This window comes from Sinohyriopsis cumingii, unplaced genomic scaffold, assembly GCF_028554795.1.
Source record: "Sinohyriopsis cumingii isolate HCF-2022 unplaced genomic scaffold, ASM2855479v2 utg002136l, whole genome shotgun sequence".
NCBI lineage: Eukaryota > Metazoa > Mollusca > Bivalvia > Unionida > Unionidae > Sinohyriopsis > Sinohyriopsis cumingii.
Genome location: NW_028316138.1, coordinates 67,630 through 86,546, shown reverse-complemented (window position 1 = coordinate 86,546; position 18,917 = coordinate 67,630). Strand labels below are relative to the sequence as shown.

Sequence of the window (18,917 nt, the reverse complement as noted above, 5' to 3'; positions counted from 1 at the left end):
AATAGTTGTGTTGTACATAAACAGAGGTCATATAATTTTGTATCAACTCTGAGAAACATATTATTTCTCCCATTGGTTACAGTGGGTTTTGACTCTGTTGCAACAATATTTCTCCAGCCTAATGGTATACTTTCTATTATGCAATTATAGTCTTTTTTAATCTTATCTGTTTTGATCTCAGAATTTGATTTGTATATCATTTCATGAATAGCTCTATAAGGTAGTATTCCAGGTACAAATTCATATGTAATATCCTGAACACGAACAATTCCTGCTTCTATAAATTCTGCGAAAAACAACGTTTTACCAGCACATGTAATATTAGGATTTAAAAAGAGAGGTTGTTCAAAAACATTCCTCACATCAATATTTGTATCGATATTATTTCTAAGTTTTTCCCATGCATGAAACATTTCTCTGTAAAATATAGGTAGGGTATTCAATTGTTGCTTATTTAAAGACATGAGAAACAACTCTTTGGTCAACCTCATGTTTAGGACAGTAGATAAAAAGTGATCAAAGGTATTTTTCCACATAGCATGGCAATTCACATCAAAGTATCTTTTTAAAAATTTTAGTCTGAATGCATACATTTTCATCTTTATATCAGTTAACTGTAGTCCGCCATTTCGCTTATCACCAATTATTGTATAATAGTGAACCAAATGGGACTTTCCTGACCAGATAAATCTGAGAAATAATTGCTTCAATTCATCAGCAATCATATCAGGAAGAGGCTGAACTGACACTATGTACAATACTCTAGAAACTAATAAGTTATTAACAACTGTTACTTTTCCTTGTATTGTCAAAAATCTCTGTGACCACAGTTGCAATAAGTTTTTAATTTTAGACAATCTATCATTCCAGTTCAGTTGCTCACATAACTTTGCACATTTTCCAACATAAGCTCCCAAAATTAAGATGACTTGATCACACATTTGAATTTGTAATTGTTTGCAATAATCATCAGTAAGTTTACCAGATCCAATACACAGAAGTTCTGTCTTTTCCTTGTTCACCTTTGCACCAGATCCTTTACAATACAAGTCAAGTACATTAAAAGATTGATTAATGGATTGTGTGTCCGCTAATGTCAAGGTTGTATCATCTGCATGTTGAAAAACTTTACTTGTATTACTAGACAGTGGGAGTGGAATACCTTTGATAGTGGAATTTGCTTTGATAGCGAGTCCTAAGGGTTCTGCTGCTAATACATATAACATTGCTGATATAGGACAACCTTGTCTGACTGAATTTTTAATTAAAAAGGGTTTCGTTAGATGACCATTGCATTTAAACACTACTTTTAATTTCATTATAAAATATCTTTATCCACTGAATAAAATTGTCACCAAACCGAACTTTCGTAAAACAGAAATCAGATATGAGTGGCAAACTCTGTCAAACGCTTTTTCTTGATCAATTTTTAAGATATATCCCTCAAGATTGTCTCTCTCAACCATATCTATAATATCTCTTACAGTGACTATAGTATCAGCAATATCTCTCCCAACTATACAACATGTCTGAGTTTGAGAAATAATTTTGGGTAATACCATTTTTAAACGTGTAGACAAAATCCTTGCCAAAATTTTATAATCTACATTAAGTAAACTGATAGGACGCCAATTTTGCAATCTTCTATTATCCCCCTTATTTTTATAAATAAGTGATATAACCCCAAATCTCATTGATCTCGACATAATATTGTCATTCTTAACACTCTGAAAGATGTGCAACAGAATATCATATATACAATCATAAAATTTACAATACCACTCTACTGTCAATACGTCCGGGCCGGGGCTTTATTTTTAGCCATCCCTTTTATAGCTGTATGTATTTCATCAACTGTTATTATGGCATCACACATATCTTTATCCTCATCAGATACAGAACAGTTTACAAAATTTAAAAGTGATTCAGTACAATTATCATCAACAGTTACCGAAGAATATAAATGACTATAAAACTGATGTATTTCATCTAAGATCCCGCTTGTATTTGAAATAATTACACCATCATCATCAATCAATTCATTGATTACATTTTTGTTGTGTCGATATTTCTCAAGATTTAGAAAGTATTTAGTATTTCTATCGCTTTCAATTGCCCATTTCGCCTTAGATCTCAAAATAGCACCCCGACAAAAATCAGTTTCATAGTCACTTAGCTGATGTTTTAGTTCTTCATATTTGTTAATGTCATATGATTCTTTATTTGCGACTTTTTCTGAAAATGATTTTAATTTATTTTGCAATGTAAAGTATTCTTGTAATCTTTCCTTATTTCTTCTTGTACAGTATACTTGGGAAAATTTTTTAATTTTGTATTTTACATTATCCCACCAAATGAGTGGTTCCCTTAAATACATTTCTTCAGTTTTTCCTTCGGTAAGAATTGATTTCACTCTTTGTACATATTTTTCCTCAAAAAGAACATTGTTGTTTAGTATCCATAATCCGGGCCCTGTTTCCACTTTGCAGGTATTTAGTTTAAGGTATACAAAAGAATGATCACTAAAGGATGTATCTGCATAATAAATATTTTGCACATTGGAATGCAATTTTGAGGAAATCAAAAAATAATCTATTCTACTCTGCTTCATTTCGCCTAGTACAACTTGTTTTCTGGAGAAACTACGAGTACTAGGATTTCGTGATCTCCATAAATCGGTAATATTCCTATCATGAATAATTTTATAAAGTTCACGCACTGCTACATCATCAATATGTAAGGCTTTGTTATGTCGATCAATACCTGCTAAAGTTGTATTAAAATCACCAGCCAGGATAGTGCTATCACTAGTACTGTTATGTAAATATGTATTTAGCTTCATGAAAAAGTTAAACCTTTCCTTCACAACATTTGGAGCATAAATATTGATTAAATCAATCACTTTATCATCAATAGCTATTTTAAGATGTAAAATCCTACCCTTTTCAATAATTTCTTGTGTCACCTGATTTCTAAGTTTTCTCTCACTACTAAAACAGCAACACCTGCCCTCCTATTGTCTGCATTACTATAAAATATGTCACCATTCCAAATCTCATTTTCTCTAACACTTTCAACAAACTCATCATCCCAAAAGGTTTCTTGCAATAATAAAATATGGCCTCTTTTCTCTTTAAATATTTCTAAAACAGACTTTAGTTTATTCAAATTACGCAAGCCATTTACATTTAGAGATACAATATTTAAAGCCATGATTATGATGAGTGTATTGAAAGTATTAAAAAATGTTGAGTGTTTGATCATTTCTTAATAGGTGTTCGTCGCATGTTATTCAATTTTATGTTAGGTACTGGATTAAACCTTCTCCTTCTCCTTTGTACTACTTTGAAATTTTCGATATTAGTACCGTTTTCTTGACATGTACGTGATTCGTTTGATCTTTCAACAACGTCTGCAGCCATCTTCCTGTCATCATCTGAATCTGTCCCCGATCCATCTCCAATTGTATGATTGTTGTTTACTTCCTCTATTTCTACATTGGTCATATCAACTCCACTTCTTTCTTTTTCTTCCCCACTTTCTCCACTCTCATTATCTTTTTTTGCATTCTCAATTTCTTCTTTATCATCTTCGTCACTCGGTAACTCCAATATGTCTTCCCTCGTATCATCATCAACTTGCGAATGAATACCTGCAATGGCCTCTCTGTAACACATACATGTTTGCGCCTCTTTGTGGCATTTGTCGCATATCCTGCATGTACACATAAGAGGAAAACTTCCACAACTATCACATCTTTGCCTTGTGCAATTTTTTGCTACATGGCCTTGCTCCCCACACTTGTAGCATACAAAATCAGGGCAGTCTTTTATAACATGTCCCGGATCTAGACATCTAGAACATACCTTAACTTGATTGTCATGTAATACTCTAAAGTATTGTTGACCATTAACAGTCTGAAAATTCAGACTGTAAGGCAAGGATTTTACCTGCTGTGGAAATTTACATTTGACATAACGAGTCCCATCAGCCACACTAGTTCCAGGATAATATCTGCGTTGAATGGGAGAAAGAAGTTCTACTCCGTATTCACCGAGCTTCATACTTATATCATCATCATTGATGTATGCTGGTAAATGAAGAATTGACACTATAATAGTGTCTGAATATAATAGAGTACAATCAAAGTGTTCACTTCCAATATCAATTCCACACAAGGTATTATATGCTACTTCCTTGCTCGGTAGTGTGACCTCATACAAATTTGCACCTTTGGGCACAACTGCATAGACCGACATATCTCCGGTTAATTCTTCTACACTTCTAACAATATCACTTGCCTTTATTTTCTTCACATCCTTTACATCAATCACCACGGAACATTCTTTCCCAAAACGACGAGAAGCTCCTGTCTGTCTATCAATCTTACTCGACATGCCATTCTTATTGTTAGCTATTCCACTGGTGTCATTAGAGTGTGAGTCAGCTCCTTGTGCTGCACGTGCAGCACGACCAGGCTTTGTATTCATTGTCACCGAAAATAATATATTGTGTGGTGGATAAAGTTATCCACACACTCAAAATATATCTCACTTATATATGAATGCGATCACACAAATCTTATCAACGTACCTGTAACAAATTAAAACAGCAAAAATGTCTATTAAAGGAAAAAAACTCGAAAATTCACGGAGCGATCATCAAACGTGTTTTCCTTCTGATGTCATAACCGGAAGTCCCCCGATTGCGCCACAGAGACCTGAAGACCAATATCTCTTGGTCAATAATTAGTCAGCTACAAAGTCAAAATGACCGGTTTTAATGGAAGTGAGAGAAAGTGCGAAAGTGTCAGAAATGGTTATGATCAGAAATCTAGATTTCGTCTCAAACGGTCAGCCAATCGGTAGTGGAGTGCATGACGACATAAGCATTAACCAATCTCTGCAGTTTAAAATTTTAACTGGGCCATATTATACACCGCGTAATTAACACACGTAGAGATCATATAGAAAATGGGGTATCATTCGATTTGGTGAAAACTGACATCATTATGCAAATAAGGCATTTTATCTCTCTTCTCGCCTCGAATACATTGGATTTATGTCCTAGTTGGATATATCTATCTCTAATCATTCGGTTTTATGCATAACCCTTGTAGTGTTGGCTTGAGAGTATTTTCTCGGCTAAAATTGAGTCATGATCATATTGGAAGATGGTGTGTAATATCATATCTGTAAACACTTTTATGTATCTATTATTACAATGCATTAAGTACAAAAGTCTCGTTCTTTGGCGGCAGTGTGAAGGTAATGTCAAAATAATTTTCGTAGTTCAATCGTTGTATAATAATTCAATAAACATGATTTAAAAAATATATGTACATATATTATGCTTCCTTTCTGTTCGGGAATATGGCAGACAAGGATAAAAGACTCAAATGAAGAGGTGCAAAATAAGAGTCATCGTCCCTGGGTGGGCTCATACCACCAACCTTTCGGTTAACAGCCGAAAGCGCTTTTTTTTTTTTTTTTTTTCGAGAAATTGCTCTATTTATTATTTATATTGAAGAAAGTAAATTTAGTTACAATAAAAGAAAGAAAGAAAAACTTCAACTGTTTTTAGTTATAAAAGAAAAAAAAAATTTAGAGTCTACAGCACCCGGTATTCCCAGGCGGTCACCCATCCAAGTACTAACCGGGCCCGACGTTGCTTAACTTCGGTGATCGGACGAGAACCGGTTTTTTTTTTTCTTTCTTTATTTAAAAAACGCTTTGTACAGTATATAAGTTAAAAATATACAGTCAGTATGTACATAGTAGTTTGTAATGCTATATTACAAAATAATGGTTCTACAATAGTATTTTGTAATGCTATATTACAAAACATTGATTCTACAATACTATTTTGTTAAGCTATATTACAGAACAATGATTCTAAAATTTTATTTTGTAATGCTATAGTACAAAACAATGATTCTACAAAGTAATAAACACTTTATCCTCTTCTATTCTCATTAAAGGATTATCTTTTACAAAATACTTCGTAATCAAAGTCTGATTTTTGTCTTTGTAATGTTGATACGCATATAATATATATTTTCTAGTCAAATATTGGAACAATCTTTCTATGTCTATTTGTTTCCCTAATAAAGACATAATGTTTCTTCTTTTGTAAATGCACAATCGAGCAATGCTCAGAATGTAGTTCAAAAAATAACTATTTACTGATTTTGTTTCTTTGTTATATCCTATCATGAGCATTTGTTCAACAGAAGTGCTATTGAGAACAACAGCCGAAAGCGCTAACCGATTGCGCCACAGAGACCTGAAGAGCAATACCCCTTGGTCAATAATTAGTCAGCTTTACAGTCAAAATGACCGGATTTTATTGAAGTGAGACAAAGTGCGAAAGTGTCAGAAATGGTTATGGTCAGCGATCTCGGTTTCGTCTCAAACGGTCAGCCAGTGGGTAGTGGAGTGCGTGATGACATAAGCATAAAGCAATTTCTGCAGTTTAAAATGTTCACTGGGCCATATTATAAACCACGTCATTAAGAGATGTACAGATCATATAGAGAAAGGGGTATAATTCGATTTTAGAAAACTGACATCATTCAGCAAATAAGGCATTTTATCGCTCTTCTCGCCTCGAATACATTGGATTTATGTCCAAGTTGGATATGTATATCTCTCTAATCATTCGGTTTTATGCATAAGCCTTGTTGTTTTGGCTTGAGAGTATTTTCACGGCTAAAACTGAGTCATGATCATATTGGAAGATGGTGTGTAATATCTTATCTAAAAACACCTTTTTGCATCTATTATGACACTGCATTAAGTACAAAAGTCGTCTTGTTCCTTGGCGGCAGTGTGAAGGTAATGTGAAAATAATTTTCGTGGTTCAATCGTTGTATACTAATGCACGCGCTAACCGATTGCGCCACAGAGACCTGAAGTCCAATATTTCTTCGTCAACAATTAGTCAGCTGCAAAGTCAAAATGACCGGTTTTAATGGAAGTGAGAGAAAGTCGGAAAGTGTCAGAAATGGTTATGGTCAGAAATCTCGATTTCGCCTTAAAGGAGACCAGAAACCAATGGAAATACAGAATAATAATAAAAGCACTATAGAAGAAAACCTGATTCTGAAGTATCATCCGCGACCGTAATTCCAATATTTAAATATTGGCATATCTTCTAGGAGCTGAATTTCCGTGACCTTGTATGCAAAATTTCCGCGCCTATTCGGTTACTTTCGGGTGTGACGTCATAGAAGCGACTCCAGCATCCCAACTGGGAGTTGCCAGAGTAAAAGACAATGCCGTTTTGCGTTACTTACGGGTGTAATAGCACATTAAGAAAAGCCTGTGGACAACATTTTCTTTTTCTTTTCCAAAAATAAAGGCATAAAGAAAGTATGGATACATTATTACAAGCGAGTCGATTTCAAAGCAACACCATACAGCACACTATGATCATTACATTTCTAAAGGAATGTTACGAAAAGGAACCCGGAAAAAATATGATAGCCCGACTCTCGGGGCCCCTCTAATTTTAGTTCGGGCCCATCCTCTATTCAAAGTTAGGTCCCCGTCGGGTTTGTCGGAAAAAAATTGTTTGCCTGAGGAAACTTTGATCGCGCTGATGAAAAGAGTAAATGTATTTTCAAGATGTTGACGTACATGCCTTAACATGGCACAATCGAAATCAAATCACCACTGTCCTACGTGAAATTGAGATCTGATTTTAATCAAATGAAAGCTTATCTAAAAATAAGATTTTAAACCACTGACACGGTCATGTTTCGAGAAAACACAATTTTCAGTAATCTTAAATAAAAATTTAAAAATAAAAAATAATAATCAGTCTATGCCTGTTACACGTAGTATGTATAAACGGTAATCTGTAATGATTGGAACTGATATAAAACTATCCCTTAGGATGTTTAAATAGCAGCGACTAAAAAGAAAAGAGGTCAGTTATAAAATCAAAGTTTCAATTTAACTGGCTGACAATAGAAATTGGAGGAGGCTACAATTGACCCCATCCCTTGCCCCAATGTGCGAGCACCCATTGGACGCGCCATTTCCCCTCTGATACGCCTTATTATCCCCCAGGACAAGACCCTTGTATCTTATTCTGGTCAGCTGTGGCTAAACTGCATAATAGCTAACGGTTAGACTTGAGTACACAAGCATAAGGCCAGTGTGGCTAATTAACAGTTAATCCTTATCAATTCATTTATCTTGTGAAAAGGACTGCTCTTCCGACATACTTCAAAGAAACCATGTTCTACAATATGTATATGTAAACATCAGTATTGATTGGAAAATAAACGATGCCCTATTTTATTGTAACTTACGATGCCTAGGACTTCATTTTAACAGTTAAAATCTGTTTTTCCCACATTTAAATCCCACCTTATTTCCTTAGGTTTAAGTCTTAAGGCGTGTAACACGGTTTACTGAATACAATATTTATTCTGAATTAGTTCTTTGGGGGCACATATACTGCGTGACATATTTTCATTTATTCCTTCTTTTAATTTAATCATGGTAATTAAACTTTACATATACGGTAGAGGAATGTCAGGCGTTAACTGGCAGTTTCTTTGGTGGAAATGGAGATTGATTTTCTTTGCAGAGAAACGTAGGCCACATTCACAGTGATCATTCATGGGATTTAGGCCAATTGGCGACAATTTTATTTTTTTAATGTTTTTATTACTACAAATCTGTTGTAGTGTTTGAAAAAGTATGAAATTTACGTGAATAATGTTTAATCTTAACATTCTATTTACTGGAGAAAAAAACTAGTGTGATATTTACTATTTCGTCACGACAATATTCACAAGTGATAAAATAGAATATGGCATCTGTGGATTGTATACGTTCTATATATTTATGGATGGTGCTTTTTTGTTTTTGTTTTTTGTTTTTTATCTTCTTCTGAGAAATGAAAATTGGCAGACATAATGTTATAATAGGGAGTTCTCTGCAAAAACTCGGGAGATAGTACGAGATCGGGAGGTAGGTGTGGAAATACCCCCAAAATCGGGAGGTTTTTCTCCCGGCTTGAACTGTCCGGGCTTGTGTAATGAATATGTCATTTACATCATTCTTAAATGAATTTATTGCATTGTGGTAAATTTTTAATTTTTACATTGGGCACCATCACTTAATCCTTATCACATTTGTGCACAGCACACGATGTATAAGTATTTATTTAAAAATTACATTGCATTTTTTAAATTCCAAGATATGAAATATGAGCACCTTCTTACTGTTGTACTTTTCTGCTGTCAGGTCTTAAACACACAGTTCAACAGATATAGTTATGAGCATAACTCGGAAACATATTCAACTTTTGAATGAGCAACCCAAACCTTCACTCCTCTTGTCTCGCTCGCCATGTATGTTTGTATTTGAGGACTGGCTAGTACTGCGTCACAGGACCACGTCATCTATCGTCTCATCAAAGCTCGGAAAAACTCGACAATTTACGCGATAGTGGTATCTTCCGCGCAATATAATCACTACCATTCTACGATATATAATTTATAAACATCACAGTCCAATTAAAATTTATAGAGAATTACATACATAAAAGGCAAATTTTTCTTTCTAGTCTCCTTTAAACGGCCAGCCAATGGGCAGTGGAGTGCATGATGACATAAACATAAAGCAATTTCTGCAGTTTAAAATGTTCACTGGGTCATATTATAAACCACGTAATTAAGAGATGTACAGATCATATAGAGAAATGGGTATACTTCGATTTGTAGAAAACTGACATCATTCAGCAAATAAGGCATTTTATCGCTCTTCTCGCCTCATATTCATTGGATTTATGTCCAAGTTGGATATATTTATCTCTAATCATTCGGTTTCATGCATATGTCTTGTAGTTTTGGCCTGAGAGTATTTTCACTGCTAAAATTGAGTGATGATCATATTGGAAGATGGTGTGTAATATCATATCTGAAAACACTTGTATGCATCTATTATGACACTGCATTAAGTACATAAGCCTACTTGTTGCTTGACGTCAGTGTGAAGGTTATGTAAAATAGAATTTCCTAGCTGAATCATTGTATAACAATGCAATAAAGATGCCTTAAACAATATATGTACATATATTACACTTGCTTTTTGTTCCGGAATATGGTAGACTAGGATGAAAGACGCAAATGAAGAGGTGCAAAATAACATTCATCGTCCCTGGGTGGGCTCGAACCACCAACCTTTCGGTTAACAGCCGAACGCCCTAACCGATTGCGCCACAGAGACTTGAAGACCAGTATCACTTGGTCAATAATTAGTCATCTTTAAAGTCAAAATAACCGGTTTCTATCGAAGTGAATCAAAGTGCTAAAGTGTCAGAAATGGTTATCGTCAGCAATCTAGATTTCGTCTCAAACGGCCAGCCAATGGGTAGTGGAGTGCGTGGTGACATAAGCATAAAGCAATTTCAGCAGTTTAAAATGTTCACTGGGTCATATTATAAACTACGTTATTAAGAGATGTACAGATCCTATAGAGAAATGGGTATAATTCGATTTGTAGAAAACTGACATCATTCAGCAAATAAGGCATTTTATCGCTCTTCTCGCCTCGAATACATTGGATCTTTGTCCAAGTTGGATATATCTATCTCTAATCATTCGGTTTCATGCATATATCTAATAGTTTTGGCCTCTGAGTATTTTCACTGCTAAAATTGAGTGATGATCATACTGGAAGATGGTGTGTAATATCATATCTGAAAACACTTTTATGCATCTATTATGACACTGCATTAAGTACATAAGCTTACTTGTTGCTTGTCGGTAGTGTGAAGATTACGTAAAATAAATTTTTGTACTTGAATCATTGTATAACAATGCAATAAAGATGCCTTAAACAATATATGTACATATATCACGCTTGCTTTTTGTTCCGGAATATGATAGACAAGGATGAAAGACTCAAACGAAGAGGTACAAAATAAGAGTCATCGTCCCTGGGTGGGCTCGAACCACCAACCTTTCGGTTAACAGCCGAACGCGCTAACCGATTGCGCCACAGAGACCTGAAGACCAATATCTCTTGGTCAATAATTAGTCAGCTACAAAGTCAAAATGACCGGTTTTAATGGAAGTGAGAGAAAGTGCGAAAGTGTCAGAAATGGTTATGATCAGAAATCTAGATTTCGTCTCAAACGGTCAGCCAATCGGTAGTGGAGTGCATGACGACATAAGAATTAACTAATCTCTGCAGTTTAAAATTTTAACTGGGCCATATTATACATCGCGTAATTAACACACGTAGAGATCATATAGAAAATGGGGTATCATTCGATTTGGTGAAAACTGACATCATTATGCAAATAAGGCATTTTATCTCTCTTCTCGCCTCGAATACATTGGATTTATGTCCAAGTTGGATATATCTATCTCTAATAATTCGGTTTTATGCATAACACTTGTAGTGTTGGCTTGAGAGTATTTTCACGGCTAAAATTGAGTCATGATCATATTGGAAGATGGTGTGTAATATCATATCTGTAAACACTTTTATGTATCTATTATTACAATGCATTAAGTACAAAAGTCTTGTTCTTTGGCGGCAGTGTGAAGGTAATGTCAAAATAATTTTCGTAGTTCAATCGTTGTATAATAATGCAATAAACATGATTTAAAAAATATATGTACATATATTATGCTTCCTTTTTGTTCGGCAATATGGCAGACAAGGATAAAAGACTCAAATGAAAAGGTGCAAAATAAGAGTCATCGTCCCTGGGTGGGCTCGAAGCACCACCCTTTCGGTTAAAAGCCGAACGCGCTTGCCGATTGCGCCACAGAGACCTGAAGAGCAATATCTCCTGGTCAATAATTAGTCAGCTTTAAAGTCAAAATGACCGGTTTTTATGGAAGTGAGACAAAGTGCGAAAGTGTCAGAAATGGGTATGTTCAGCAATCTAGATTTCGTCTCAAACGGTCAGCCAATGGGCAGTGGAGTGCGTGATGACATAAGCTTTAAGCAATTTCTGCAGTTTAAAATGTTCACTGGGCCATATTATAAACCACGTAATTAAGAGATGTACAGATCATATAGAGAAAGGGGTAAATTTCAATTTGTAGAAAACTGACATCATTCAGCAAATAAGGCATTTTATCGATCTTCTCGCCTCGAATACATTGGATTTATGTCCAATTTGGATATATCTATCTCTAATCATTTGGTTTCATGCATATGTCTTGTAGTTTTGGCCTGAGAGTATTTTCACTGCTAAAACTGATTGATGGTCATATTGGAAAATGGTGTGTAATCTCATATCTGAAAACACTTTTATGCATCTATTATGACACTGCATTAAGTACATAAGCCTTCTTGTTGCTTGACGTCAGTGTGAAGGTTATGTAAAATAAATTTTCCTACTTGAATCATTGTATAACAATGCAATAAAGATGCCTTGAAAAATATATGTACATATATTAGGCTTGCTTTTTCTTCCGGAATATTTTAGACAAGAATGAAAAACTCAAATGAAGAGGAACAAAATAAGAGTCATCGTCCCTGGGTGGGCTCGAACCACCAACCTTTCGGTTAACAGCCGAACGCGCTTTTTTTTTTTTTTTTTTTTTTTTTTTTTCTTTCTTTATTTAAAAAACGCTTTGTACAGTATATAAGTTAAAAATATACAGTCAGTATGTACATAGTAGTTTGTAATGCTATATTACAAAATAATGGTTCTACAATAGTATTTTGTAATGCTATATTACAAAACAATGATTCTACAATAGTATTTTGTTAAGCTATATTACAGAACAATGATTCTAACATTTTATTTTGTAATCCTATAGTACAAAACAATGATTCTACAAAGTAATAAAAACTTTATCCTCTTCTATTCTCATTAAAGGATTATCTTTTACAAAATACTTCGTAATCAAAGTCTGATTTTTGTCTTTGTAATGTTGATACGCATATAATATATATTTTCTAGTCAAATATTGGAACAATCTTTCTATGTCTATTTGTTTCCCTAATAACGACATAATGTTTCTTCTTTTGCAAATGCACAATCGAGCAATGCTCAGAATGTAGTTCAAAAAATAACTATTGACTGATTTTGTTTCTTTGTTATATCCTATCATGAGCATTTGTTCAAAAGAAGTGCTATTGAGAACACCAACTCTACAATTTTTAAAAAGAATCTCAACTATATATACAATATAATTCTTAAAAGAGCTTAATTCAGGACATTTCAAAAACATGTGAAATAAATCTTCTGTTTCCAACTGGCACACTGGACATAAGTCATTATCACTTTTGCCATAGTATTTTAGTTTCTCTTTTGTAAATATTCGATTGTGCATTATTCTGTAATCCAAATCTATACAATCTGGTTTCTTGAAAGGTAGGTGTATCAATTTCCAGTATTTATGCTTTTCCAAACTAAATATCTTACTCCAAAAGGAAACAGAAGCTGGTTCTTGAAAAATCAACGTACATAAAAGCTTGTAAAATAGTTGTGTTGTACATAAACAGAGGTCATATAATTTTGTATCAACTCTGAGAAACATATTATTTCTCCCATTGGTTACAGTGGGTTTTGACTCTGTTGCAACAATATTTCTCCAGCCTAATGGTATACTTTCTATTATGCAATTATAGTCTTTTTTTATCTTATCTGTTTTGATCTCAGAATTTGATTTGTATATCATTTCTTGAATAGCTCTATAAGGTAGTATTCCAGGTACAAATTCATATGTAATATCCTGAACACGAACAATTCCTGCTTCTATAAATTCTGCGAAAAACAACGTTTTACCAGCACATGTAATATTAGGATTTAAAAAGAGAGGTTGTTCAAAAACATTCCTCACATCAATATTTGTATCGATATTATTTCTAAGTTTTTCCCATGCATGAAACATTTCTCTGTAAAATATAGGTAGGGTATTCAATTGTTGCTTATTTAAAGACATGAGAAACAACTCTTTGGTCAACCTCATGTTCAGGACAGTAGATAAAAAGTGATCAAAGGTATTTTTCCACATAGCATGGCAATTCACATCAAAGTATCTTTTTAAAAATTTTAGTCTGAATGCATACATTTTCATCTTTATATCAGTTAACTGTAGTCCGCCATTTCTCTTATCACCAATTATTGTATAATAGTGAACCAAATGGGACTTTCCTGACCAGATAAATCTGAGAAATAATTGCTTCAATTCATCAGCAATCATATCAGGAAGAGGCTGAACTGACACTATGTACAATACTCTAGAAACTAATAAGTTATTAACAACTGTTACTTTTCCTTGTATTGTCAAATATCTCTGTGACCACAGTTGCAATAAATTTTTAATTTTAGACAATCTATCATTCCAGTTCAGTTGCTCACATAACTTTGCACATTTTCCAACATAAGCTCCCAAAATTAAGATGACTTGATCACACATTTGAATTTGTAATTGTTTGCAATAATCATCAGTAAGTTTACCAGATCCAATACACAGAAGTTCTGTCTTTTCCTTGTTCACCTTTGCACCAGATCCTTTACAATACAAGTCAAGTACATTAAAAGATTGATTAATGGATTGTGTGTCCGCTAATGTCAAGGTTGTATCATCTGCATGTTGAAAAACTTTACTTGTATTACTAGACAGTGGGAGTGGAATACCTTTGATAGTGAGATTTGCTTTGATAGCGAGTCCTAAGGGTTCTGCTGCTAATACATATAACATTGCTGATATAGGACAACCTTGTCTGACTGAATTTTTAATTAAAAAGGGTTTCGTTAGATGACCATTGCATTTAACACTACTTTTAATTTCATTATAAAATATCTTTATCCACTGAATAAAATTGTCACCAAAACCGAACTTTCGTAAAACAGAAATCAGATATGAGTGGCAAACTCTGTCAAACGCTTTTTCTTGATCAATTTTTAAGATATATCCCTCAAGATTGTCTCTCTCAACCATATCTATAATATCTCTTACAGTGACTATAGTATCAGCAATATCTCTCCCAACTATACAACATGTCTGAGTTTGAGAAATAATTTTGGGTAATACCATTTTTAAACGTGTAGACAAAATCCTTGCCAAAATTTTATAATCTACATTAAGTAAACTGATAGGACGCCAATTTTGCAATCTTCTATTATCCCCCTTATTTTTATAAATAAGTGATATAACCCCAAATCTCATTGATCTCGACATAATATTGTCATTCTTAACACTCTGAAAGATGTGCAACAGAATATCATATATACAATCATAAAATTTACAATATCACTCTACTGTCAATCCGTCCGGGCCGGGGCTTTTATTTTTAGCCATCCCTTTTATAGCTGTATGTATTTCATCAACTGTTATTATGGCATCACACATATCTTTATCCTCATCAGATACAGAACAGTTTACAAAATTTAAAAGTGAATCAGTACAATTATCATCAACAGTTACCGAAGAATATAAATGACTATAAAACTGATGTATTTCATCTAAGATTCCGCTTGTATTTGAAATAATTACACCATCATCATCAATCAATTCATTGATTACATTTTTGTTGTGTCGATATTTCTCAAGATTTAGAAAGTATTTAGTATTTCTATCGCTTTCAATTGCCCATTTCGCCTTAGATCTCAAAATAGCACCCCGACAAAAATCAGTTTCATAGTCACTTAGCTGATGTTTTAGTTCTTCATATTTGTTAATGTCATATGATTCTTTATTTGCGACTTTTTCTGAAAATGATTTTAATTTATTTTGCAATGTAAAGTATTCTTGTAATCTTTCCTTATTTCTTCTTGTACAGTATACTTGGGAAAATTTTTTAATTTTGTATTTTACATTATCCCACCAAATGAGTGGTTCACTGAAATACATTTCGTCAGTTTTTCCCTCGGTAAGAATTGATTTCACTCTTTGTACATATTTTTCCTCAAAAAGAACATTGTTATTTAGTATCCATAATCCGGGCCCTGTTTCCACTTTGCAGGTATTTAGTTTAAGGTATACAAAAGAATGATCACTAAAGGATGTATCTGCATAATAAATATTTTGCACATTGGAATGCAATTTTGAGGAAATCAAAAAATAATCTATTCTACTCTGCTTCATTTCGCCTAGTACAACTTGTTTTCTGGAGAAACTACGAGTACTAGGATTTCGTGATCTCCATAAATCGGTAATATTCCTATCATGAATAATTTTATAAAGTTCACGCACTGCTACATCATCAATATGTAAGGCTTTGTTATGTCGATCAATACCTGCTAAAGTTGTATTAAAATCACCAGCCAGGATAGTGCTATCACTAGTACTGTTATGTAAATATGTATTTAGCTTCATGAAAAAGTTAAACCTTTCCTTCACAACATTTGGAGCATAAATATTGATTAAATCAATCACTTTATCATCAATAGCTATTTTAAGATGTAAAATCCTACCCTTTTCAATCATTTCTTGTGTCACCTGATTTCTCAATTCTCTCACTACTAAAACAGCAACACCTGCCCTCCTATTGTCAGCATTACTATAAAATATGTCACCATTCCAAATCTCATTTTCTCTAATACTTTCAACAAACTCCTCATCCCAAAAGGTTTCTTGCAATAATAAAATATGGCCTCTTTTCTCTTTAAATATTTCTAAAACAGACTTTAGTTTATTCAAATTACGCAAGCCATTTACATTTAGAGATACAATATTTAAAGCCATGATTATGATGAGTGTATTGAAAGTATTAAAAAATGTTGAGTGTTTGATCATTTCTTAATAGGTGTTCGTCGCATGCTATTCATCTTCAGGTTAGGTTATGGATTAAACCTTCTCCTTCTCCTTTGTACTACTTTGAAATTTTCGATATTAGTACCGTTTTCTTGACATGTACGTGATTCGTTTGATCTTTCAACAACGTCTGCAGCCATCTTCCTGTCATCATCTGAATCTGTCCCCGATCCATCTCCAATTGTATGATTGTTGTTTACTTCCTCCTCAGATTCTATTTCTACATTGGTCATATCAACTCCACTTCTTTCTTTTTCTTCCCCACTTTCTCCACTCTCATTATCTTTTTTTGCATTCTCAATTTCTTCTTTATCATCTTCGTCACTCGGTAACTCCAATATGTCTTCCCTCGTATCATCATCAACTTGCGAATGAATGCCTGCAATGGCCTCTCTGTAACACATACATGTTTGCGCCTCTTTGTGGCATTTGTCGCATATCCTGCATGTACACATAAGAGGAAAACTTCCACAACTGTCACATCTTTGCCTTGTGCAATTTTTTGCTACATGGCCTTGCTCCCCACACTTGTAGCATACAAAATCAGGGCAGTCTTTTATAACATGTCCCGGATCAAGACATCTAGAACATACCTTAACTTGGTTATCGTGTAATACTCTAAAGTATTGCTGACCATTGACAGTCTGAAATTTCAGACTGTAAGGCAAGGATTTCACCTGCTGTGGAAATTTACATTTGACATAACGAGTCCCATCAGCCACACTAGTCCCAGGATAATATCTGCGTTGAATGGGAGAAAGAAGTTCTACTCCGTATTCACCGAGCTTCATACTTATATCATCATCGGTGATGTATGCTGGTAAATGAAGAATTGACACAATAATAGTGTCTGAATATAAGAGAGTACAATCAAAGTGTTCACTTCCAATATCAATTCCACACAAGGTATTATATGCTACTTCCTTACTCGGTAGTGTGACCTCATACAAATTTGCACCTTTGGGCACAACTGCATAGACCGACATATCTCCGGTTAATTCTTCTACACTTCTAACAATATCACTTGCCTTTATTTTCTTCACATCCTTTACATCAATCACCACGGTACATTCTTTCCCAAAACGACGAGAAGCTCCTGTCTGTCTATCGATGTTACTCAACATGCCATTCTTATTGTTAGCTATTCCACTGGTGTCATTAGAGTGTGAGTCAGCTCCTTGTGCTGCACGTGCAGCACGACCAGGCTTTGTATTCATTGTCACAGAAAATAATATTTTGTGTGGTGGATAAAGTTATCCACACACTCAAAATATATCTCACTTATATATGAATGCGATCAAACAAATCTTATCAACGTACCTGTAACAAATTAAAACAGCAAAAATGTCCATTAAAGGAAAAAAACTTGAAAATTCACGGAGCGATCATCAAACGTGTTTTCCTCCTGATGTCATAACCGGAAGTCCACAGCCGAACGCGCTAACCGATTGCGCCACAGAGACCTGAAGACCAATATCTCTTGGTCAATAATTAGTCAGCTACAAAGTCAAAATGACCGGTTTTAATGGAAGTGAGAGAAAGTGCGAAAGTGTCAGAAATGGTTATGATCAGAAATCTAGATTTCGTCTCAAACGGTCAGCCAATCGGTAGTGGAGTGCATGACGACATAAGCATTAACCAATCTCTGCAGTTTAAAATTTTAACTGGGCCATATTATACACCGCGTAATTAACACACGTAGAGATCATATAGAAAATGGGGTATCATTCGATTTGGTGAAAACTGACATCATTATGCAAATAAGGCATTTTATCTCTCTTCTCGCCTCGAATACATTGGATTTATGTCCAAGTTGGATATATCTATCTCTAATCATTCGGTTTTATGCATAACCCTTGTAGTGTTGGCTTGAGAGTATTTTCACGGCTAAAATTGAGTCATGATCATATTGGAAGATGGTGTGTAATATCATATCTGTAAACACTTTTATGTATCTATTATTACAATGCATTAAGTACAAAAGTCTTGTTCTTTGGCGGCAGTGTGCAGGTAATGTCAAAATAATTTTCGTAGTTCAATCGTTGTATAATAATGCAATAAACATGATTTAAAAAATATATGTACATATATTATGCTTCCTTTTTGTTCGGGAATATGGCAGACAAGGATAAAAGACTCAAATGAAAAGGTGCAAAATAAGAGTCAT

The 18,917-nt window shown here is 34.2% G+C and overlaps 2 non-coding genes across 2 annotated transcripts; both read right to left on the bottom strand.

Moving 5' to 3' along the window:
* Positions 1-10,173: 10,173 nt before the first annotated feature.
* On the bottom strand, positions 10,174-10,247 carry Trnan-guu (transfer RNA asparagine (anticodon GUU)). Its single transcript has one exon. It is a non-coding gene; the product is annotated as a tRNA-Asn (tRNA).
* Positions 10,248-10,954: 707 nt separating this feature from the next.
* Trnan-guu (transfer RNA asparagine (anticodon GUU)) lies at positions 10,955-11,028 on the bottom strand. The gene has a single exon. It is a non-coding gene; the product is annotated as a tRNA-Asn (tRNA).
* Positions 11,029-18,917: the final 7,889 nt, after the last annotated feature.